This window comes from Anolis sagrei, chromosome 5, assembly GCF_037176765.1.
Source record: "Anolis sagrei isolate rAnoSag1 chromosome 5, rAnoSag1.mat, whole genome shotgun sequence".
Lineage (NCBI taxonomy): Eukaryota > Metazoa > Chordata > Lepidosauria > Squamata > Dactyloidae > Anolis > Anolis sagrei.
In genome coordinates, this window is record NC_090025.1 from 28,823,327 (window position 1) to 28,849,034 (window position 25,708).

A 25,708-nucleotide genomic window follows, 5' to 3' on the forward strand; every position below is an offset into this window, starting at 1 on the left:
AGGAGGGGATGCTTAGGGTAAGGGTTAGGGCAAGGTTTCGGGTTTAGGTTAGGTTTACAGTTAGGGTTACAGTTTGGTTTGGGGTGAGGGTTAGGGTTAGCATAAGGGTTAAGGCAAGGTTTAAGATTTGGGTTAGGTTTACAGGTAGGGTTAGGGTTTGGTTAGGGTAAGGGTTAGGGCAAGGTTTAGGGTTTGGGTTAGGTTCCTTGGTCCCACCCCTTTTTTGGGTTTTGGAGGGAATAGGAGCCAGTTTGGGTTCAGTCCACACAGAGAAGCTTTCCATGCAGGACATAATACCAAGAGCTCCTGTAGAAAGCTTCATCTTCTACAGCTTGGCCGAGGATCATACAGCCTTACAGCTCCTTTGCTGAGGGACTTCAGCCAGCCATCACCAAAACCTGAACTCCTTTTCCTCTGGAAGTCTATAAAGCTCTGCTTGGTAAGGGTCACTTGCGGAAGCCAGAAGCAGTTGGTACTGGGTGTAGGGGCTCCACGCCATCAGAGGCAAAGACAGACTGCCCAGATTAGAAGTTAAGGATTTCCCCATTAGTTACAGTTATGAAGATAGTGCCTGTTCCCAGTGAACAAGATTGAGAGAGCCAATAGACTGTTAAGAAAGCTTCAAAGTACCTGTTTGTTTTCAGAAATAAAGAACATAGTTGAACCTTTAAGCAATCTAAAGACTCTGTTTTAAGGAAATCCAAGGGCCTTTAATCTGAGGCAGCCCCAGCGTCCCGTTGGGCACACGGAATTTATGTCCTGTCTACAGTCTTATGCACAGGCCCAGCGTGCGACAGCACAATTTAAGTTTTGGATTTGGGATAAGGTAAGGGTTAGGGTTGGAGCCCCCAGTGGCGCAGTGGGTTAAAGCACTGAGCTGCTGAGCCTGTTGATCGAAAGGTTGCAGGTTTGATTCGGGGGAGCGGCGTGAGCTTCCACTATCAGCCCTAGCTTCTGCCAACCTAGCAGTTTGAAAACATGCAAATGTGAGTAGATCAATAGGTACCGCTCCGGCGGGAAGGTAACAGCGCTCCATGCAGTCATGCCGGCCACATGACCTTGGAGGTGTCTACGGACAACGCTGGCTCTTCGGCTTAGAAATGGAGATGAGCACCACACCCCAGAGTCAGACATGACTGGACTTAATGTCAGGGGACTACCTTTACCTTTACCTTAAGGGTTAGGGTTGAAAGTGAGGAGGAGCTGAGGAGCCTTCTAATTACGGTGAAAGAAGAAAGCGCAAAATCTGGGTTGCAGTTAAACATCCAAAAAACCAAGATTATGGCAACAAGAATGATTGACAACTGGGAAATAGAGGGAGAAAACGTGGAGGCCCTGACAAACTTTGTATTTCTAGGTGCAAAGATTACTGCAGACGCAGACTGCAGCCAGGAAATCAGCAATGTCCAATCTCGATAAAATAGTGAAGAGTAGAGATATCAGACTGGCAACAAAGATCCGCATAGTCAAAGCCATGGTATTCCTTGTAGTCACCTCCGGACGTGAGAGCTGGACGATAGGGAAGGCTGAGCGAAGGAAGATAAGATCGATGCTTTTGAACTGTGGCGTTGGAGGAAAGTTCTGAGACTGCCTTGGACAGCGAGAAGGGCAAGATGGATGGAAGTGACTGGATTGACTTTGAAGGAGCTGGGGGTGGTGACGGCCGACAGGGAGCTCTGGTGGGGGCTGGTCCATGAGGTCATGAATAATCGGAAACGACTAAACGAATGAACAACAAGGGTTAGGATAAGGATGAGTGTTTCACTATTGAAGAACCCAGCTCTCATACTATTACCCAGTAACAAAAATAATGTTATGGCTGGGAGTCACCACAACACGAGGAACTGTATTAAGGGGTCGTGGCAATTGAAAGGTTGAGAAACACTGACTTAGAGCTTTGAGCGACCCACTTTGGAGAGGCTTCCAGCCAATGAGAGGCGAGGAAAACACTCCCTATGGAAATACGGGCGGAGGGAGGGAGGAGAGGAGGAGGGCCTTGCGAGAGGGAGGCTGGACGGCGCATTGTGCACCCTTTTCTAATTAAAGGGCTTCGTGCGGAGGAGGAGGAGGCGGCGCATGCGCAGACCACCCTCCCCACCAGGAAACCTCCTCCTCGGCGAAGGAGACTGACAGCTCCTCCTTTCGAGTCCTTTGTCTGCAAAGCGGGTCACGTTACTGGAGCCCCAGCCCGGGCGAGACATTATCAAAAGAGCACGCTTTCACTCCTCTGTGTCGTTTTCTACACCATCTCTATGTATACATACAAACTTGGGCCTTGGAGGTGTTTTGGACTTCAACTCCCACCATTCCTAACAGCCTCAGGCCCCTTCCTTTCCCCCCTCAGCCGCTTAAGCGGCTGAGGGGGGAAAGGAAGGGGCCTGAGTCTGTTAGGAATGGTGGGAGTTGAAGTCCAAAACACCTCCAAGGCCCAAGTTTGCCCATGCCTATGGAATGAAAGGGGGAGACGCTTCAGTATGCAAAGCCAAAGTCCCTGAAGGTGTTGACAGCCCTCCCTTTCAAGGCATGATGAAGAATGGACGGCTTCTCCACCTTTTGTGTGGGAGATCCCTGCTCAGCCCAGGGAGGGTCGGAGATTGACAGCGCCGGCTCCCTCTTGGCCCCGCCCCCTTTCCTCCCCCACCTCCCGATGTGCGCGGGTTCGCATGGCAGTCACGTCCTCCGCCGCGGGAGCGCGCCCGCGAGAACGAGCGAGGGAGAAGCCGAGGCGGCAGCAGCAGCAGCACCATTAGACGTCAAAAGGGCCCTTATGAATATTGATGCGGGGAAGGCTCGCGCCGCTTTCGTCAAGGAGCAGAAAGAAGCAAGATGGCTGCCCTTTAGGATTGGGTAGGAGGCAGAGCCCTGCGCGTCGGACGGACGGACGGACGGACGGACGGAGGAGGAGGAGGAAAAGGAGGGCGGCCCAGGCCCAGAGAGAGGTCAGAGCGCTTTCTCTCTCTCCCCCACTTCTGTCCCTTTCTCTCTCTCTTCCCTCTTTTTCCTTTGCTTCCACCTTGGACTACTTCTCACCCACACAACAAAAAAACACACACCACGCAACTCTTCTTCAGGGTTGGCGAGGAAAAGGGGAAATACCGAGGAGGAGCTGCTTCTCTAACATGGCAGACAAATAGACATCTTTCTGGATCGCCCCCTTTCACCACCTTTTCCCTTTTTTCCTGTCTTCTTCGTTGGTGTGAGAGCTCCTCTCCCAGCTTGCTCTCCCTGTCTTCTTCCTCTCGTTCCCAACTTGGTTCGGGTCAATGGTGTTGTTTATTGCCTTCCCCAGAGTTTCCCGTTGGAAAGTTTGCCCTCTCTTGAATCTCCCCCCTTCCTCTTCCTCTTCTTCCTCCTGTAATTCTTCCTCTTCCTCCGCCTCTTCTTATTCCTTTTCCTCCTCCTCCTCTTTCCTCTTCTTCCTCCTCCTCTTCTTCCTCTTCCTCCCCCTTCACTTCTTCCTCCTCTTCCTCCTCCTCTGTTTTTTCTTCCTCTTCCTCCTCTAATTCTTCCTCTTCCTCTTCCTTCTCCTTCTTCCTCTCCTTCTTCCTTTTCCTCCTCCTCCTCCTTCCTCTTCTTCATCTTCCTCCTCCACTTCTTCCTCTTTCTCCTCCTCTTCTTCCTCCTCCTCTAATAATGATTCTTCTTTCTCATCCTCTTATTCTTCCTCCTCCTCCTTCCTCTTCTTCCTAATCTCCCACCTCTTCTTCTTCCTTCTCCTTCTTCCTCTTCTTACTATTCCTCCTCCTCTTCTTCCTCTCCTTTCTCCTCCTCCTCTTTTCCTTCCTCTTCCTCTCCTTCACTTCTTCTCCCTCCTCTTCCTCCTCTTCTTTCTCCTCCTCCTCTTTTTTGTCTTCCTCCTTCTCTTCTTCTTCCTCCTCCTCCTCTTCCTCTTCTTCTGCTTCCTCCTCTTCCTCCTCCTCCATTCTTTCCTTCTCCTTCCCCTTCTTCCCCCTCAGCTGCTTTTTAAATTTGCAGCTGCTCCTTTCTACACGTGCCTCCACTTTTCTTTCCTTTTGGGTGGAAGTAGGATTTAGTTCCCTTTTAATAAATAAAATAGAATAGTTGAGCCAAAGTTTCCGAGAGAGGCGGAAGGTTTGGGAGCTTTGAGAGGAAAGCAAACTCTTTAGTTTTTGGAGAAGCTGCTTGGAAGGACATAGTTTTATGTCTCGCTGGAGCAAAGGGAGAGATTGCTGTCTGAGAGACTGATTGGGGGAGGGGGTGGGTTCATCTTTATGTGTTTCTGGCTTTGTGCTTTTCATGAATCAGCTCTCATTTGGCGTCCAGGTGAGTGACAAGCAGACACAAAGGCAGGCGCAGTCCGAAAGGAGGAGGAGGAGGCCACAGAGGGAGAGAGAAAGGGGCCCCTTCCACACAGCTGAATAAAACCCCACATTTTCTGCTTTGAACTGGAATATATGGCAGTGTGGACTCAGATAACCCAGTTCAAAACAGATATTGTGCGATTTCTGCCTTGACATTCTGGGTTTTATAGCTGTGTGGAAGGGCCCAGGGAGAGAGGGAGAAGGGGGCACAGATGGTGGAGTTTTTGAGGACTCCAAGGTCAGCGGACTTGAGGAAAACTGAAGCCCAGTCCTAAGGAAGACAAGGAGAAATGGGAGAGGAGGTTGGCATCACAGCATCCTTTCTCTGCTCAGGATGCAGGATGATAATTACTACATTGTTTTGTCACCATGATTATGGCTTTATGGCACGCAATGCATGGCGGCGGATGGAGAGGGGGAAGAACTGCTCCTCTTTATGTCCTTTTAATTGCTTTTGGGCCCGATGAGGGACCTTTTAAAACAACGTCTGTAGGGTAGGTTTGAGTCCCATGCACATTTGTTTTGTTTTCCTGTCTGAAATGATAGATAATCCCCTAATTCACCCCCCCCCCCCCAGTTAGTTTTGAACAGTAATGAGAGCTTTTAGGGCCCTTCCACACAGTCCTATATCCCAGATAATGTGGGATTTTCTGCCTTGATATTCTGGGATATAGGGCTGTGTAGAAGGGCCCTTAGAAAGATCCTCTTTTTTTCCTCTTGGAGATCTGAGCAAGTTTTACTCCACCGATTAATATAGATTTGTGCCTTTTGCTTAGAGTGGAAGCGGGGGAGGAGCTGGTGGCTTCCATTGAAACATTCACTCTAATGATCTCATTTTGAATCCTCTCCCACCCTCTCCCCATACAAAACCTGACACCTTGAGATGGCAAGCCATGGCGAAGAAGGGACTCTGGTGGCTGCTGTGGGTTAGAAATGATATTTAAACCAGGCAGACGAACCAAGGTCTTTCTCCTTCTGTTCAAAGAAGGTCAGTGGGTGTTGTTTGCCAGCTAATGAGGCCATTGTATTTGCATTTAAATGGCAGGCTGACGTTGGAGAGAGGAGTCCTGAGCAGAGCGTTTGTACATTGGTTTGTGTAATTGCATGTGTATTCCGTGATAGCACTTTCAGCTGAGAACGTGGCCTACAAAACAGGGCTCATTTGTAAAACAAATTCGGCAGATGGGTGTTAATGGTCAGGCAGCATGAATGAGCTTCAGTTGTGGGGATGATCAAAAGACAAAGCAATTCACACCCAGTGTGTGCTTCAACTAGATCCCCACCTCCATCCAAAACACACTACTTGTTGAGTTGCTGTGAGTTTTTCAGACTGTATAGCCATGTTTCAGAAGCATTCTCTCCTGACGTTTCCTCACATCTATGGCAGGCATCCTCAGAGGTTGAAGGGTCTGTTGCAAAGGAGGAAAGTAAGTTTTATATATCTGTGGAATGTCCAGGGTGGGAGAAAGACTCTTGTCTGCTTGAGGCAAGCGTGAATGTTGCAATTGGCCACCTTGATTAGCATTTAATGACCTTGCAGCTTCAAAGCCTGACTGATTGTTCCCTGTTGAAATTTCTTCCCTGAGGCCAAGTGTCTAAGCTACAGCATCTTTCTTAACATTTGTGAAAAGCTATAGCCCAGTCATGGGCAAACTTAATCCCTCTAGGCATTTTGGACTTCCACTATTCCTTAACAGCCTCAGGCCCCTTCCTTTTTCCTCTCAAAGCGATTGGGGGGAGGGAGGAAAGGGCCCAAGGCTGTTAGAAATGGTGGGAGTTGAAGTCCAGAACACCAGAGGGCCCAGGTTTGCCCATGCCTAGGCTATAGTCATTCATTCTCCTGTGCTTGGTTATGTCAGCAGTTTTTGTGAAACTGTAAGAACTTCTTATTTGTTACATTGTTCTTCCTCTTTCTGAAAAAAAGAAAAGAAAGATATACATGTTGTTTCCATTCACCGCTTAACACATTCCTAGATGAAGACTGCATTAATACAAATATAAACTATTGCATAAAGAGTTTGGGATTTGCGTATTTCTTCCATAGCCTTACGTTGAGTATCCATATGTTGCTATGAGCACCTGGTCTGGTGTTACAGAAAATGTAAACAAAAAACTAATAACAGGGTAAGCGTAGTAACAGATTCAGTTGCAGGGATTTTCCTTTTCACTTGGAAGACCTGTACAGGGATTAGTTGCGGATAAATACTCTATTCCTGCATAACTTGCATTCAGTGACCTCAATTCTCTGGCCAGTTCAACTAGAGCCAACGACTGACTGGCACCTACATTATCCGGCCAGTCCAGTTGGAGTTAACTGCTCAATTCTCTGGCCAATCCAATTATTAAGCCAACGGCTAAGTGGCATATTGATCTGGTATGCATAGTTTGTTACCAGTGTGTATCCTTCTATGTCAGAGCTGGAGAACATTTGGCATTTCAGGTGTGATTGAACTTCAGCTTTCCTCATGGGCAGTGCTGTGGGAATTGCATTCCAACAGCTGGAGGACTACACAATTCTCAGACTCACTGTATGTAGTGTGGTATGCTTGGAGCCTAAATTCTCGGTTATTGTTTTAGCCTTCAGGTTGGTAAACACAATTATATCTAGACCAGGTGCACTGTCTTGTGGGAATCTTATAAGAAATGAAGTAAACAACTAGCACTGATTCATAAAGTTTGTTATTTACTCTTCCTTCAATCTGTAAATATGCCCCATGACACATTTCTATAACACAGGGTTTGGAGAAGCTGTGGTGAGTTCTGGACTCCAGCCTAGCTGGTATGACAAGTGGTCAAGCATGCTGTGTGATGTCAAATGGCATCTTGAGGATAACAAGTTACCCACCAAGTAATCTTTTAGGGTTAAGAATGTGCACACCGCTCCACAGAAGTACCTAAAAGTGAGGCTATATTCAAGACAAAAGGTAGTGTTTAGAACAGCCATGGGCAAACTTTGCTCCTCTGGGTATTTTGGACTTCAACTCCCACAATTCCTAACAGCCCACTAGCTGTTAGGAATTGTGGGAATTGAAGTCCAAAACACCCAGAGGGGCGAAGTTTACCATTCCTGGTTTAGGAGAATAGTGATGCACAGTGAGTAAGGTGTGTATAGATCAGTAGCATTTAAACTCTTCTTTCATCCCAATGTGATAAATCATTATATGTGCAATTAAAGATTTCGACTCTTTCATGCCTTGCTATATAGAACTAATAATGAAAAACATTATCTAAACATAAAGAACCTTAGTATTTGTTTCAGAATCTTTTGTTTACTGAATTTTTGTCCATATATTGAGAAAAGGAAAAAAATAATAAATCCAAGATATGACTGATATGTCATATAACAAAGTCTTAACCGACTTTGCCGTTGTATTGGTTCCTGCCCCAGATTTTGTTGCTCTTGTCTTGTTGGGATATTGGTTTGCTCTGTGGTCAGTTAATATTTATGGGAGAGAGATTTATTTAGGTATCACAATGGCAAAATTGGGTGACTTCTAAATAAACATACTTAGGATCATACTGTTGGGAATCAAGTGAAACCCAACACATACTACCAGCAAGGTGTGCTGGTTTGGGTGTTGGACTTGGACTCTGTAGACCAGGGTTTGAATATCTACTTCATGCATTACTTAATTCATGTATTGGCCATAGAAACCCACTGAGTGACCATTGAAAGTCTCTCCATCTAGGAGGAAGGCAAAAGCAATCCCTACAAATAAATTTGGCCAAGAAAACTCTGTGATAGGGTCACAATAAGTCAGAAATTATTGAAAGGGCCCTAGTGCACTTGGTTTTTTAAAATATCACTAGTACCACTGAAATTCCCTTTAGAATTAACCTTAAAAATTTGCATATTATTCCTGCCAAACCAATTAAAAGTGAGGAAAGTTTAGGTATCCTTTTCTAAAAGTATATTTGTGGTCAGGCTTTCAGAAACATAAGCTTGTAGGTGGCCACGTGAATTGTTTTGTTACAATGGACCCAAATAGTTACTCTGCTGAGACACTTAATATCCTGCTCCCCTCCCATGCTCTCATCCTCCACCCCTTCAGGTTACTGTACTTCCTTTGTGGCACTGTGAGATGCATTCAGAATAACCCACTGTACTTATATGAACTGACAGCACAACTCCGCATATCTAATAAAAAGTGAGATTTGCGGAGCTACATAAGCATGTATAGTCTAACTTAACATCTGACTATTTAATCCAACTGCAATGAGAGGATGACCTCATGGAATTCTGTGAGGGAACTTCCTCCTGAAGTTTTATTTGCCATGGGTTGACCATGTGGTCTCTCCACCATTTTCCGGTGTCTTCTGCTTTTTCTTCCTTCCAGTAAGGGTACATTTTGCCTCCTTCTAGGCAAAATGTAGCTGCATGGACTTTTTCCCTTTAGAACACAACTGTACCCTTGGTTTGCTCCTGATACGATAAATAAAATAAATAAGCCTCCTTTTGAAGATGAGATGGTAAGCTAGTTAGCTGAAAGACATTTTCTTTCAAGAATGTATTTCTGACTTTGCAATCCTGTGCCATCCTATGGAATAGAAGTCCATCCCAGCTCACCACACATAAGTTTCTGCTGGTTATGAAGTTTACTTTTGGAACTTTGCTAGTTTTATGGTGGAATCATCCCAACTGAGGGTTAATTTTTGAGCCTAACAGCTCAGATTCCTCAACGCTCTGAACTTGTACAACTTTTAAAGAAAAATAGACACATACACATTCTCACCAGTAATATTTGCACATTCCAAGTCATTATATCTGTTTGTGAGAACAAAACAGATATCTCAGTATCTACAATGACACTATTATCTTCACTATCTCCAGGGCAGGAGTGCACAACTTGTGCTGGCTGGTTGGGTATGCCAGATAGTTCATCACAAGCTGGTTTAAAAAGGATGTTCTAACATAACTTTTAACAGCACTGAGACAGCAACATCCATCAAGCTCACTGAATTTTAGAAGTTGTGAAAGCATCAACCTTCCGTGAGCAATCCTGCTGATAGTAATGAATCACTGGAGGTGGGGTGAGGTCGTCCTCCTCCAATGATCTGTGCTGAGATATCTTTTTGCTTGTGATTTCTAATTGTGAAGAAACACTGACCTCGTGGCAATAGTTGAAATTGGTGGGGAAGTAAGAGAGAGGCCTGATGAGGAGTATCTATGCCATTTTAATTAGTAGGTTTATGTCTGCAGCCATCTATGGCCACATCAATGCTGTGTGTGACTTCTGATTTGTTATCCTGTGCTTTAAAGTGTTACTATTCAAGCAGAGGAGTGGGTCTCTGAGCTACTGGCTATCAGTCTCTGGAGCAGAGTTTCTCACACTCTGCTCCTCCAGATATTTTAGACTTCAGCTCCCACAATTCCTAACTGCTGGTAAGCTAGCTGGAGTTTCTGGGAGCAGAAGTGCAAAACAGAGAAACACTGCTCTGGAGGGCTTTGATGGGTGAAAGAAACCATTCTAGCCAATGGGCACAAATAGAATAGCAGTTCCTGGCATACTGGGATATGGGAGTTGTTGGTTCCTCATATCAGCGAAAGAAGCACTTCTTGAAAAAGATTGTGCCTCATTGCATGAGGCCAGGGGTAAATGAACTGCGGCCTTCTAGATGTTGTTTGACCCCAGGTCCCAGCATTCCTCAATCAGTGCAAACATTTCAGTCCAACTACCTGGAGGGCTGGAACTTCTCCACCTGTTCTATAGGCTATAGTGTATGCTAAATATATCATTAAGGCAGGAATCGTCTTCATTTTTGCTGCCTCTTATCATGAGGAATGTCTCTTGGAGAATGGTTGCAACTTATCTTCAAATCCCATAGAACATGTGCTGTGCATAGTTCTAGACTGACAGAATTGCTGCTGAAATTTTGAGAAATAATTCTTCACATGGTAGCTTATGCCCATAGTAGAAGTATATTCTAACAACAGTGGTGACTTATCCTTGGTAAACTCTAGTAAGAATAAACTGTTGATGAAAATGTACTGTAACGGACATTCTTCTTATTTTTATTAACTTGGTACTGCAAATCCCATCATCCAGGGTCCATATAAAATGGGTCATTTGGGGAGGGGATCTGTGTCCCAAGTTTGGTCCCAGAACATTGTCGATGAGGGACATAGTTTCTCTGTAAGTGGGTGAAGGGCCTATAAATCCCATCATTCGTGATCTGCCCTGCCTCAAACTGCACCAGGACATAAAGTGGGTCATGGGGAGTCTGTGTGCTAAGTTTGGTCCAGGTCCATCTTTTGTAGGGGTCATAGTGTTCCATGGAAATCAGAGCCCCAGCCAGAAAAATACATTGCTGCCCACAAACGTACACACACACATACAAACAAACATTTACTTTTATTACTTTATAGATATAGATATAGATATATAGAATAGATAAAACAAGTACAGAAAATATTTTCACAATTTATCCCTTTTCAAATGTCCTTTATGTGAATATCATAATTCAGAATATCATAATCAAGATCACAATCAAGATTAATTCTAACTAATCAGAAACAGTTCTAAAGGAGAACTGTGTGTTTGCATGTATATCGTTCTTCATGGATTTGCAGCCTTTAGCAGTGCTACTTCAGGTAGTAGCCTATAAAGAAGTGCTGGTCTGTGTTCTGTCACATTGCAGTCTGTGTTGAGCTTCCAAGAAATATAAAAAAGCAGGTGTGGTCAATGAACACAAATATATTGCCAGACTCTGGCAATATTGATCAAAATGTCTTGTCACTAAGATAGCTTCAAACATACCAGAATACAATATCCCTAAAATTGCTTAGCAATATGAATATAGTGGCTAAAATGATATTCCAAATTATACTACCCATGGACCAAAACAACTATATAAAATAAAGGCAAATGCTGCCACTTCTGGATGTTGCTCTAGTCTTTGTGTATCTTTGGGTGGCAGAATTCTGCAGATAAGGAGAAGTCACTGAAAATATCTACCTATATTCCCTGGATGCTGAACTTCATTTTTCTGGTGGTTTACTCAACACAACATGAACCAGAAGAATCTTAGCCATCAGATTGGAGTGGTCAAAATATGGCTTTTCATAAATTGTTAGACTGTAGAGACCAATTTTCCTAGCAATCATAGCCAATGATTAGCATACTGGCATGCTCATGTAGTTCCAGTTACCTGCATCTAGGAAAAGGTAGACTTGTGCTCTAGTTGAAATGTCTAAATAGTTAATGTTGACTATTTCAAACTGAGGTTATCGAGAGATGACTGGTAGTCACCAGTTCCAGTTGTATAGCTGTGTCACCAAGCAGAATTAATAAAAGGCCTAAGGCACCACTGTTGCAACTTCAATTTCTGGCAGCATACTGAAGGTCCTGAGCCACTCCCAGAGTATACATTTCTATGCTCAGGAAAACTTCCACACCAGCAGGTTTATGGTATTAATGATACTATTAACATAGATTCTTAAAATTTATTACACCACCCATCCTTCAAGGAGTTCTGAGCTTGTAAGTGCCCATTTAAAGCTTCACCATAGAATTCCACCACACCTTCATTGTGAACATAAGGCCTGGAGTTTGATGCCCATATTTGTTTCTTCAATTCATCTATTGACTAATAGAGGCCTCATGAATTTCAAGATGGTTTTTCCTGTTTCTTCTTCTGAAATATATGACTTATCTCTCATGAATTAATCTTGCATCAAAAGCTAATACCCAGTACAGTTTAATATGCCTGTAAGTAGTCTCATTGACTACTAAATGCTGAAGGCAATAAGAAAGGAAAGCTCATAAAGTTGGAAGAGACCACCAGAGCCACCCAATCCAACATCCTGCTACACATGAATCATCAATGTAATCAGAGATGCATTAGATTATGATAGGAAGTATGTGGTATTAAATCTTCATCATGGGCCATGTTGTCTACTTGTTCTGGGGCTTTCAGTACAATAGCATCTAAAAGGCCACAGGATTCTCACACCAAGGTGAGATTTTCTGCAGCACAATCTTAAACAGTGATCTGTGCTACTACTGATAAATGTTATTGCAAATTGAAAATCATCTCAATTTGGCTTGTCTGCCTGGCTTGTTTTGTTTCTGCCCCTTAGCTACTTTTGAATCCTTTCTAAGATACAAGTTTCAAAAAAGAATTTGTAGGTATCCCAAAAATCAGTGCTAGTATCACAACCAGCAATTATATTGTGCCACACAAGATAAAGTATTGATTTAGTTCTGCTTTCTGATTGCTGTGAAAGCATTTTGCCAATTCTGAGTGTTGTGACATCATCTGGAAAGGCTATTTGCTTGATCTGCTGGTTTTGAAACGCAGTGGGATGCATTATGAATCATAAAAAACTGACTGCAGTCTGAATCAGAGATGAAACATCAGTCTGGAGAGAAAATAAAGAGGGATTTGTACTCCTCTGCCATAGCTTCATTGTAATTTTAATCTGAACTGCAGGTAAAAGCAATCCATTTTTGCTGACCTATGTAGAATATATCTTTATGAAATAGATTTAGGACTAACTAAATTTAGGGCTGTTGTTTCTCATTACTATTTTAATACATAATGCATTATTTTGAGAGTCAATGTGGTGTGGTAATTTGAGCATTGGACTGTTTGAATCCAACACATGCGTTTGAATCTGGGTGATTTTGGGCAAGTCACATTCTCTCAGCCTCAAAAGAAGGCAAAGAAAAACCTCTGCTGAACAAATCTTGCAAAGAAAAACCCTATTATAGGTTTGCCTTAGGATCACTATAACTCAGAAATGACTTGAAGACTTACAACAACACTGCATACATTAGCATTCTTAATTATCATCTGCATTCAAAATTCACATTGAATATGCAAGAATTGCCTTGTGTGATCATAAAACCTCTGTTTAGGTTTTGATTGTTACCATCCTTACCTGAGGTTGCCTTTTGCCTATGCAATAGGGTTTTGGGGGGAGAGTTTCATGATGTTGCTGTGAAACACTGTATTGATATTGGTAGGTGTAGGCTTTGATGCTCATCTTGTTTATAGAAATGCTGACAAGTGTCCTAAAATATTCAAAGTGATGTATGCTTGCTGACAAAAGAACATTAATTTTATGTATATTTTCTACCTGATAGCTTTATTGTTTAAAGCAGCTGTAATATAACAGCATTCTTCACTGGGCATCAACCATCTCAAATAAGCAGGGGTATTTGGAGGGTCAGCACTTATAACCCTGCAGCAGATCAGAGTGATAATAGGGCATCCAGGTGTTATGGCTCTTTAGAGAGGAGAGTAGTGTCAAGCATGCTGGAGAGATGGCCAATAGCGATATGTAGAAAAAACAACTTTCTCCATAATAGAATTATAGGGAATATATTATAGACCATTTGAGCTCTATTATTTTTATATAATTTTCAAATAAGCTGAGTTTTGCTTCTAAGCTCTGAATTTCAAAGGGGCAAATATTTGCACTTAGGCCACCTCTAACTCTCCACTTCCTCAGTAATGATAGATGCTGAAATCTAAGTGAAATAACAGAAGAGAGACTCAGTATTACTGGAATTTTGACTTGGAACTACTATTGCTAGCTTTGTTTGAAAGCTAAATTTGCTCCTATACAGTAGAGTCTCACTTATCCAACATAAATGGGTCAGCAGAATGTTGGATAATTAAAAAGTTTGGATAATAAGGAGGGATTAAGGAAAAGCCTATTAAACATCAAATTGCATTATGATTTTACAAATTAAGCACAAAAACATCATGTTTTACAACAAATCGACGGAAAAAGCAGTTCAGTACATGGTAACGTTATGTAGTCCTTACTGTTTTTATGAATTTAGCACCAAAACATCACAATGTATTGAAACAGTTGTGAATCTGGGCCGGAGGCAGATTGCGTTGGATAATACAGAACCTTGGATGAGCAAAGGTTGGATAAGCGGGACTCTTCTGTATTTGGATGATAGGAGGATGTTGTAGATTAGATAAGTTGGCTTGTTTGGTGCTTAGAATCTATAATCATTGAAGAAAACGAACATGTTGAAGTGTTGTAAGACTATAACTGTTCAATTGAGGCATGAAGGATTTTAATGGACTTAGGAGCCTGTTGAAGAACGGATTGTCCACAAAAGACATCAAGTCCAGAATGGACTTGAAAATTTTGTGGGTTACCCATAGGCATCTTATTATAGATGTCTGTAAATACCTAATAAAATTTAAGCTGCTTACTCCAAAGTATGTGCGTACAAGATTAAACCCATATTTCTGTAGGTACCATGTATTAACCACAGACATTTTATTACAGGTGTCTATGGTTTATTTTTATTTATCATGTCAGAAGTGAATTGAGGCTCCTGCAAGTCGCTTCTAGTGTGAGAGAATCAGCTGTCTACAAAGACATTGCTCAGGGGACGCCTGCATGTATTACGATCCTGCGGGGAGGCTTCTCTCATGTCACCCATCTATGGGCTAATGCCTAGGATTATAAATCTGTACCTGAATACTTGGAAATAAGTAGCATTGAGCTAAATGAGACTTAGTTCAGAGTAACTACATTATTAGTATTGTTAAGTATTTAACAATCAGAAGTGGACTTGGTTAATTTTTTAAACCATATTAGTTATTCCTGATCTTTGGTGTCAAGGGAACAGTTCTTATGTCTTAAAACTAAAATTCCATTTTAGCTCTTAAACTTTTAAAAATCTTTCATTGAATAATCCAAAATATTCTGCATTTTACAGGGAAGGCTGTTGTGGACCTTAGTTTTTTAATCACAAAAATCAGAAGAGCACCAGATTCTTTTTTAAAAGAGAAGCTCATTCCAGCCTGCATTTTTGTGTCAGTGCCAGTATTTCTTCATACCTCTGTCAAGAATCTTTGCTCTATGAAGTAACTAAAATTAAAAATAACAGTAAGAGAATAAGGTGTATCATGTCACTTCGACAAATGAGGCACTCTAGTTCCTTCGTCTGAACTTTGTGTTCTGAAACTTAGGTATGAATTACTTTGATGTGCTCATGCTTCTTATTACAGTAGAGTCTCACTTATCCAACTTTCACTCATCCAACGTTCTATATTATCCAACACAGTCTGCCTCCTGCTCGGAACCACTGCTGTTTCAATACATTGTGATGTTTTGGTGCTAAATTCCTAAATACAGTAATTGCTACATAACATTAAAATGTATTGAACTGATTTTTCTGTTGATTTGTTGTAAAACATGATATTTTGCTGCTTAATTTGTAAAATCATAATGTAATTTGATGTTTAACAGGCTTTTCCTTAATTCCTCCTTATTATCCAATATTTTAACTTATCCAACGTTCTGCCCACCAATTTATGTTGGATACACAAGACTCTACTGCAATTAGATCAGATTTAGCATCTCTAGGCCCTTTTTGTTGCTTATTTGTTGGAAGGTCCTGTAAATTTTTCAGCCTTAGTTGGCAAATTATGTTTCTTTGTATTGTCCTGTTAGATTGAACTTGTATCCAAGTATAATATGTGAAGTTTTTTTTAACTCAAGTCCATTTCTTGGAGTAGAGAATGAAAATAATGTATTGTATATAGGTGAACAGTTTTATACGGGTTGGGAATAAATACTGCCATCCATATACCTCAGGCATGGGCAAACTTTGGTCCTCCAGGTGTTTTGGACTTCAACTCCCAACATTCCTAGCAGCCAATAGGCTATTGGCTGCTAGGAATGGTGGGAATTGAAGTACAAAACACCTGGAGGACCAAAGTTTGCCCCTGCCTGATATACCTCTTAATGTTCTCTTTAGAAGGACAGTGCTTGAATTTTCGTGCTTCTTTTTCTATGTGTGTGCTTTTATTAGATCTTCCAACAATTTATATTCAAAGTATATCAATAATAGACTTAATTGTGGTTTCTTGAATGCTGTCTGACATTTGGTGCATGTTTGGAATCTAGGAAGAATTAATTACTATAGAAAATGTATTTTATCATGATAGAGTATACACACATTTTGCAACATTGACCTTTCTAGTCAGACGGAGAGATTAGTAGTTGCAAGGTGCTTTCACTTTATTGCCGGTCGCCTTTTCTTCATTCAGCGTTTCCACAGATCCAGCCAGTCAAGCTCCCACGTGGACATTGCGCACATGGCCGCACTGTTTACAAACACCTCCCAGAATTCCCAAGAGTTGTTGCATAACAAGCGGGTACAGCATTTCACAACTCAGCAGCGCTAGTCCATCGCGGTCTACGTTTCCACTTCATATTTTACTCTTGCTCACAGCCACCATTTCCTTATTACAACTAGTTAGAGTATTCCAAGAGTTCTTTTTTCCCTTCTTTTTTTTTGGCCTTTCCTTTTCAAAAACCTTCTTTTGTTTTGATGACTTTTATTTCTGTAGCTTCCAGCAAGGTCATCTGTGGTGAACCAAAAATAGAAACTCCACCGCTCAAGGAAGAACTGGAACTGGGCAGTGCAAACTAAGAGTTTGTGTGCCATAGGGAGTATGTTTTAGTCTGTGCTTGCAAAAATGGCAACTAGAGAGTATGTAGGCAGTTACGAACACATGCAAGCCTCTGTTTTTAGATTCTACTGTTTTGAGTAATCTAAACAGCACAAAAAGAAGGCTGCAATCCTGTATCTAGTTAAGCTGCATAAAACCCAGTGAAGGAAATAGTGTTGGGATGGTTTGGCTCCCGAGGATTGTGGTCTATAATTTCATCTTTTTTCAGATTTGCTAGACTTGTCACTGTCATGGTGAATTTCTTATTTTTCCTTGAAGTTAAGTGTGAATTTTGCTGGCTGAGATGTTTGGATAACTGATCAGACTACTGCAAGACCATAGCTATTTTAAAAAGATCATGCTGTCATAGGCTAAAATGGAAAGTCACAGATGGTAATAACCTTGACTCAATTTGCCATATACATTTCATGTTGCACTTCCAGAGCATTTATGCCTCAGCCAACACATAGCTACCACACCGATGCTTTCTCCTGCATTCATATGTGTACATAGTGTATGTGTGTGTGTATGAAGACTCATGAGTCGCAATCCTTAGCATGTTTACTTTCTAGTCCTGCCTTGTTACTTGTGTCTTTTCTCCTCCTCCAAATGAACAAAAAACTAATAGTCTTAATATTTTGTTTCAAAATGGTAGGGGGCTGCACACAGTTTTAAGAACGCCTTGCCTTTTGTTGCAAAAGGGAAAGATCGTAGTCTTCAAAGAGCTTGTATTTCCCAAGGTTCTCCTTTTGTTTTGATTTTGGGTGGGAACTGTGTATTTTCCTTATTATTCCTGGCTTAAAATGATCTGAAGAAATGCAAGCTCAGCAAGGCTTAGTAACATTTTAACTCCAACCTATTCTCGGCTCTTACAGTAAAGGTCAGAAGTAAATGAGGTCCACAGCTGCATTTCAAAGGGATTGGCAGGGGCATGAAGTTGTTTTTTAAACAAAGGAAAAGAATCACACTGATTATAATTCATAGTATGTCATGGACATGCTTGTGTGAGAGAGTAAATTAACATATAGAAAATGTCAGTATCTAATGAAAGATTGGGTATAGAAATTATAAATCAGATGTGGGTGTATATATTGCTCAGAAAAAAGACGAGGACATCTGTACTTGATTCAAATAAAATGTCAAGGATTTCACAAAGAAGGCAATAATGTATTTTTTAAAAAATTAGGATTTCTGCCTTGCTGCACATAGAATCATAGAGTTGGAAGAGACCTCGTGGGCCATCCAATCCAGCCCCCTGCCAAGGAGCAGGAAAATTGCATTCAAAGCACCCTCAACAGATGGCCATCCAGCCTAGGTTTAAAAGGCTCCTCCACCACACTCCAAGACAGAGAGTTCCACTGGTGAACCGCTCTCACAGCCAGGAAGTTCTTCCTAATGTTCAGGTGGAATCACCTTTCCTGTAGTCTGAAGCCGTTATTCCTTGTCCTAGTCTCCAAGGCAGGAAAAAAAAAGCTTATTCCCTCCTCTCTATTGCTTCCCCTCACATCTTGATCAATGGCCCTCATCATGTCTACTATCAGCCTTCTCTTCTGCAGGCTAAACATGCCCAGCTCTTTCAGCCACTCCTCGTAGGGCTTGTTCTCCAGACCCTTGATCATTTTAGTTGATCTTCTCTGGACACATTCCAATTTGTGAACATCTCCCTTAAACTGCGGTGCCCAGACTTGGACACCATGTGATTCCAGGTGTGGTCTGATCAAGGGAGAAAAGAGGGGTAACATGACTTCCCTGGATCTAGACACTAGACTCCTATTTATGCAGGTCAAAATCCCATTGGCATTTTTTGCCACCACATGACATTGTTGGCTCATGTTTAACTTGTCCACAAGGACTCCAAGATGTTTTTCACATGTACTTCTTGGATAAATATTTATCACTAAATTCATTTACCTTTATAGACAGAACACTTGAGAAACATATTATGTCTGCAATACAGTAGACCTCTTGAGTTGTGCTATGTCATTGTATTTAAAAGGAATGAAGGAATGAACTGAGATGGTTGTGTATATGTGTACTTCTATATATCAGCTCTATTAGGCTGCTTTTTAAAAGTGTCACAAATAATTAAATATCTGAACAAACATCAAGCGTTTGCTCCTGTGTCACTGGTTTTGTGATGCTAAATAATGTCCATGTCTGTGTTATCCTTGGTGTTTTCTATTGGTTCTCTCCAATACTGTTTAAGTTACTTATTAAAACAATGGGCATAAGCATGAAAAGCATGGGTTCTGGATTCAGAGGAGCTTGCTTGCCTTGAACTCTTTGGGAGAAGAAATAAAATGTCAAGTTTTAAGAAAGAAAATACCCAGTAGTGTTAATTGTTTGTTGTTGTCGGCCATGGTGAGGAAGCTTTTCAAGCTGAAATAGATTGGAACGTGCTGATCTTATGCGGCAAGGATGCATTGGAAGGACAAATACCTTAGTACCAGGTTTTACCTCCAAAGCGGGAGTTCCAAGCCATGCTGATGGCTCGCAACGTGGCTTCGCGCACATGGCTGTAGTGTTTACAAACATGATCCCAGAATTCCTGAGAGCAGTTATGTAACAGCAAGTGCTGTAGCAGGCTAACTAAAGTGACCTGGATCCCGGATGTTGGCGTAGACTCAGTGAAGCAGTTCAGCAGGGGAAATACGCACACGCTGTCTAGGAAAAGGCACATTGAGTATCCAAGGACACGACTTTTCTCTTGCAGTCATTCATTAAAATGAGAAGATGTTTCAGGAATGTTTTAATATACTTACTCCAATGGCAAGTTCTAAGCACTATTAGCTTTCTATATTTTAATGACTGAATATTATCAGAAGGTACATAAGAGGGAGCCGTGTTTAAACGTATACTCTTCTGAAAGAATTTTCTTGTATTCTTGAATTTTAAAATTGCACTTTGGAAATTAAAGATACTTGTGACAGGCAGCATGAAAGACATTTCTCCAAAGATTAAACATATAAAATGTGATTGCTGACCCAAGTTATGGGCTGAATGAAGAAGGGTGCATCTGTAGTGTAGTTTGACACCACTTTAACTGCCATGGATCAATACTTTGGAATATGGAAGTTGTAATTTGGTAAGGCACCAGCACTCCTGAACCAGTGAAGGCTGAATACTGTATAAAATTACAACTTCCATGATTTGCACCATCTGTCGGGGGTGCTTCGATTGTGCTCTTCCTACATGGCAGGAGGTTGGGCTAGATGGCCCATGTGGTTCCTTTGAACTCTATTATTCTCTGATTCCATATCATTGAGCTATGGCAGTTAAAGTTTGGTTTCAAGCTGCATTAATTCTATGCTGTAGATATATCCAAAAGTGGCTAGTTTTCTAGCATGCGGTGTGATTTATCTTTATGCAAGATCAGTCGTGATTATCAAATGCCACAGTGGCAATGACATAGTATTATATAGTTAATTATGTGAGAACATGTTGAACCTTTTAAAATTATGCCAACCAGTTTGCCATATATTACTTTTGCATACATGCCATGCCAGTGCTAGAAAGGTAGATGTGTTGTTTTTAAAGGTTTGGTTACAGGTGCCTAATTTATAACAGGATAAGATTTTTCCCCTTCTTAAATATATTGTGATTCTTATTTTAAACAATATGGAGATGGAATTTCAGCAAATGATTAAAAACAATTACTTTCTTATTGTGGATTTTCTGAAATTTGTAATTCAACAACACTTGGAGACCTGCAGGCATGAAACAATTGAATTGTATAATATTATCCACTTATGTATTAAGATTAATATATAATGACCAAAGAGAAGGAGACTACCTTTTAAGCAAGAGCTCAAAGTTCACTGCTGCAGAAAAGAGGAAAATTAGCACAATTCACGGGACATTTGCCCATTGCTAAAGTAGCCATGGTCAAAGCAAAGCATTCTTGAAATCAGAAGTCAACAGGTTGACTCTGTTCTGACATAATCTTTTATAGCATAGTTATTTTAGAACACTGGTTCCCAACCTGTGGTCCATGAACTAAAATACTGTATGCTCCATGGCCTCAGTGTTACTACACCGTTGCAACAAAAGTGACTGGTCTCATGAAACCCTCTTATAGTGCTGAGGCTGATTAAATATGGTTTTCTGTGGGCAAGCATATGGTGACTACTGGATGCCATATGTTCTGTATCAGAAACTAGAGCTGATATGGTCTATCCAATACAGTTTTCTGATTCAGAGCCCCAAATAACCAAACTGAATATAAAGTTGACCAAATAATGATTCCTAGCCCTTTTGGTACTGGCATTGGTGAGTGGTCCCTGGTCAAAGTGGTCCCTGGTCAAGTGGTCCCTGGTCAAAAAAGGTTTTAGAATATGAAGTAAGGAGAAACCTTTGTTTCTTACACATTATGAAAGTAGAGCTTTGGGACACAATGGGGCCTGTGCTATCAGAAGTTTGAAAATATCCAAGAACAAAATATTTGAAAAATCCACAGCCTGAAATGCCCTTGACATATTGCATACATTTCAGTAATTCAGGCTGTACAGCTTAGCAAAAATTGTCATATCATTGTCTCCCCACCGGTTTGTTAAGGTCAGGGTATCTAAATTTATGTAAACTTTGGAACAGAATCTAGGCTGGTAATATTAGATCATCTGCTAAAATTGAGTTGGCTGCTTGCTTGTTTTAGTTGCTGCTTCATAGATATCAAATAACCAGTAGCCAACTAATCTTTGCCACTTCATTGTGGTTAGCTCATTTGAAAAGCTGCACAGCACCATACAAGTCCTTTATAAGCACGAAATGCTTTTTAAAATATTGCTTTAAATCATTACAGACAGTATTCTGATTACCTTTTAAGGGTTAGTTTGAAGGACTGGAACAAGTTCAGTCCTTTACACAGTAATAAATTTGTTTAAAGCAGTTGTGTCATGTTTGTGGATGTTATATGTATCAAGAACAGCAAATAAACAGGAAGCAAAACAATTGAGGTTGCAATCCTTTGCTTGAAAGTAAGCCTCATTTAACTTCTGAGCAGAAGTTCAGCATGTGACCAAACTCCTGAAATGTATACCCAATGACAAAATATTTTTAAAAGGCAATGCTTTAGTTTTAGTTTTAATTCATACGAGGTGCCATCATATTTCTAAAAGTATCAGACTTCCATTTGGTTCAAATGAAAGGGCCTTTCTGCCCTTCTATCCTGTGTTGGCTCATGATTACAGGTAATGTAGCAAACTTGTCTTGAAGGACATCATCTAGAGCAGAGGTTGGACAACTAGTTTTGGATGACAGCTCTCAGAACCTCTGGGATTTCTGAGAGTTGTCCAAAAAAATGAGAAGGCTGAGAGGAGACATGATGGCCATGTATAAATATGTGAGGGGAAGTCCTAGAGAGGAGGGAGCAAGCTTGTTTTCTGCTGCCCTGTAGACTAGTACGCAATGGAACAATGTCTTCAAACTACAGGAAAGGAGACTCCACCAGAATATTAGGAAGAACTTCCTGGACTGTGAGAGCTGTTCAGCAGTGGAACTCTCTGCCACAGAGTGTGGTGGAGGCTCCTTCTTTGGAGGCTTTTAAACAGAGTCTGGATGGCTATCTGTCGGGGGTGCTTTGAATGTGCTTTTCCTGCTTCTTGGCAGTGGGTTGGACTCGACCCATGAGGTTTCTTCCAAATCTATGATTCTATGACTTTTCCAAACTTCTGTCCAGACCCTCAAGAATTCCAGCAAGTTCACATCTCTTCAAAAGATCTATCAAGGTCTTTGTGTGTGTGTGTGTGTGTCATATTTTGGGAAAAATTATGCTTTTTATATATTATATATCTAGACCTTATTCCTATTTCAGTTAATTGATTAGGCAACACATGAATTTCAGAATTTCAGACTACATGGAATGGAGGAAATTGGAGGTTTGGAGGTTTCTCTATGGAAAAAGTTTCCTGCATGTAGAAAAACAGTGTATCAGAAAGAATGGATATGATTTCTTCTTTTGTGTGTGTGTTGTTCATTCACATGAATGGAGGGGCAATCCTTCAGAGGAGTCCTCATCTGCAGTTGAATGTTGTGATTGTCTCATTATATTTCATATGCAGATACCAAAGAGTGAATGCTTATGGGGATCATCTCATCTGCACTCATCTTCCATAAGGCTTTTTGGAGGGTATTAAAGATCTGTGAGTTAAATTCCACAAATTTAATTTTTGAAGAACAGGATGTGAGAGAAATGATAGGAAATTAAAAGGAACAGTTTAGCTTTGCTGCCTTCTCCAGATAGGCCAATTCTGTGTGTCAGTTTAGATTATTATCTCAGAATAAATACAGACGCTGTCATGGGCTTGTCGTCTAAACAGCGAAAAGAAAAAGAAATCCTGTCCAGCAGGTTTAGCAAAAAGCCACACCTAAAGCTGAGTGGATGCCTAACTATAGCTTTAACAAAAATGGATCTTAGGAAGTTGAGGGCACTGCTCTGATATAAAACTGTAGACAAATGTTGCTTGGAAATGCATCAAGGCATGGTAGGATGGCACAGCTACCCCCTTTGGTACACATGGACCTTTGAGTTGCTTTTACTGTAAGCAAAAGCACCCATGCCTCAAACACATATTTGCTTTGAGCTTCTCTTTTGGAACAGAGCAGTCTATGCTCTAAACCTCTTCTTTCTGAAGTTCTCTGCAGCTTGAGCATTTTGGATTAGTCCTTAAGAAGCTGTGCGTACGACTCCCTGAAAAAGAATATCTACTTAGATAACCTTATTTCAAAGACAGGAAGGCAAATTTCAAAAGGGGGTCCCTTTGCTGGTCTTTGATCAAAGTTCTGGGGGTAGAGTAGTGCTTTTTGCTTACGCAGCTCCTTTCAGAGGGTCAAGGCAGAAAGCAGTCCCTGCCTCATGAACGATCAGAAGACGGGTTTGATGATACATCTGAGGAAAGGGAAATATCAAAAATAATACTGCAGCATGTTAGATAAGAAAGACAATGGAACAAACCATAGGAACTTGCCTGTACTGGATGTTACTGAAGCAAAATGCTTGCTAACACTTTGTAAGCTCGCTGTTATTTGAATTGGGATAGCCATTTACAGTATAAAGCAATAAAGGCTCTGGATTTCTTGCTTTTTCAACTCCTTTTGAGGTTGTTGGATTCAAGTTCCCATCAGTGCCTTACAAAATAGTGCTGGTAGTTCATCACTAACCAGAGGACCATTGATCTTGGAAGTGAAGCAGGATTAGCTTTGGTTAGTATTTGGATGAGAGATAAGCAAGGAGATTCTACCTGAACATTAGGAAGAACTTCCTGGCTGTGAGAGCAGTTCAGCAGTGGAACTCTCTGCCTTGGAGTGTGGTGGAGGAGACTCCTTCTTTGGAGGCTTTTAAACAGAGACTGGATGGCCATCTGTCGGGGGTGCTTTGAATGCGATTTTCTTGCTTCTTGGCAGGGGGTTGGACTGGATGGCCCACGAGGTCTCTTGCAACTCTATGATTTTATGATAATACCCAGTGTTGTTGGCTATTTAAGAAGAAAGACAGGGAAACCGATGGGGTGACTTCAAGTTGTTTCTACATTATAGAATTAATACAAATTCACACCAGTTTAATTGCCATGGCTCCATATTATGTAATCCTGAGAGTTGTAGCTTTCCAAAGTCTGTAGCCTTCTCTGCCAAATGTGCTGCTGCCTCACCAAACTACAACTCCCATGATTCCATAGCATCGTGTCATGTCAGTTAAAGTGAATCAAAGTGCATTAATTCTACATTGTAGATGCACCCTCTGAACAAATTCTGCCAAGAAAACCTTATGATACAGTTGCTTTAGGGTTGCCGTAAGTCAGAAATGCACACTGCATTAGCAATTGGAAAAACCACCTCTGAATATTCTTTGCCTAACAAAACCCTCAAAGATCCGCCTAGTCAAAGCCATGGTATTCCCCGTAGTAACCTACGGATGTGAGAGCTGGACCTTAGGGAAGGCTGAGCGAAGGAAGATCGATGCTTTTGAGCTGTGGTGTTGGAGGAAAGTTCTGAGAGTTCTGAGAGTGTTGGAGGAAAGTTCTGAGAGTGCCTTGGACTGCGAGAAGATCCAACCAGTCCATCCTCCAGGAAATAAAGCCCGGCTGCTCACTGGAGGGAAGGATACTAGAGACAAAGTTGAAGTACTTTTGCCACATCATGAGGAGACAGGAAAGCCTAGAGAAGACAATTATGCTGGGGAAAGTGGAAGGGAAAAGGAAGAGGGGCCGCCCAAGGGCAAGATGGATGGATGGCATCCTTGAAGTGACTGGACTGACCTTGAAGGAGCTGGGAGTGATGACGGCCGACAGGGAGCTCTGGCGTGGGCTGGTCAATGAGGTCATGAAGAGTCGGAGACGACTGAATGAATGAACAACAACAAAACCCTATGATATTCATGGGATTGTCATAAATTGATTTGAAGGCATATACACACATGTAGATTTCCCATGTGCTGGCTGAACTGCTGATCTGAAGGACAGTGGTTCGAATCTGTGAGATGGGATAAGCTCCCATCTGTCAGCTCCAGCTTCCCATGCAGGGAAATGATCGAAGCCTCCCACATGATGGTAAAACATCTGGTTGTCCCCTGGGCAACATCCTTGCAAATGGCCAGTTCTCTCACACCAGAAGTGACCTTGCCGTTTCTCAATTCGCTCCTAACATGGAAAAAAATATCCTACTCAAATTATAACCAGGATAGAGAGTCCTTTCCAAGTTTTGCTAGAATTTCTACCATAAACCTATGGTTTTTCATTAAAATGTATTATGTGTGGTGCTTTTAAAAGTATTTAGCATATGCCATTGCTGGAGGTGAAAAAACAAAAGAAACTCTTATCTTGTTTACTGTTGCCTCAGACACTTCATTTTACAATATTTAGAACGTTTACTGCTTAACAGATTGAGAAGAGGTGAAGAGAAGAGAGGTAGTTTAAATGAAATGTCTCTATGTGGGCTAAAAAGTCTTCCAGTTTTTGTTC

At 41.5% G+C, this 25,708-nt stretch overlaps 1 protein-coding gene across 1 annotated transcript in view; it reads left to right on the plus strand.

Moving 5' to 3' along the window:
- The first annotated feature begins 2,630 nt into the window (after positions 1 to 2,630).
- TET2 (tet methylcytosine dioxygenase 2) overlaps positions 2,631 to 25,708 on the plus strand; it is an 81,750-nt gene continuing 58,672 nt past the window's right edge. Inside the window, exon 1 of the mRNA XM_060779142.2 lies at positions 2,631 to 2,939. The gene's annotated coding sequence lies outside the window, so the exon portion shown is untranslated. The remainder of the gene's footprint in view (positions 2,940 to 25,708) is intronic.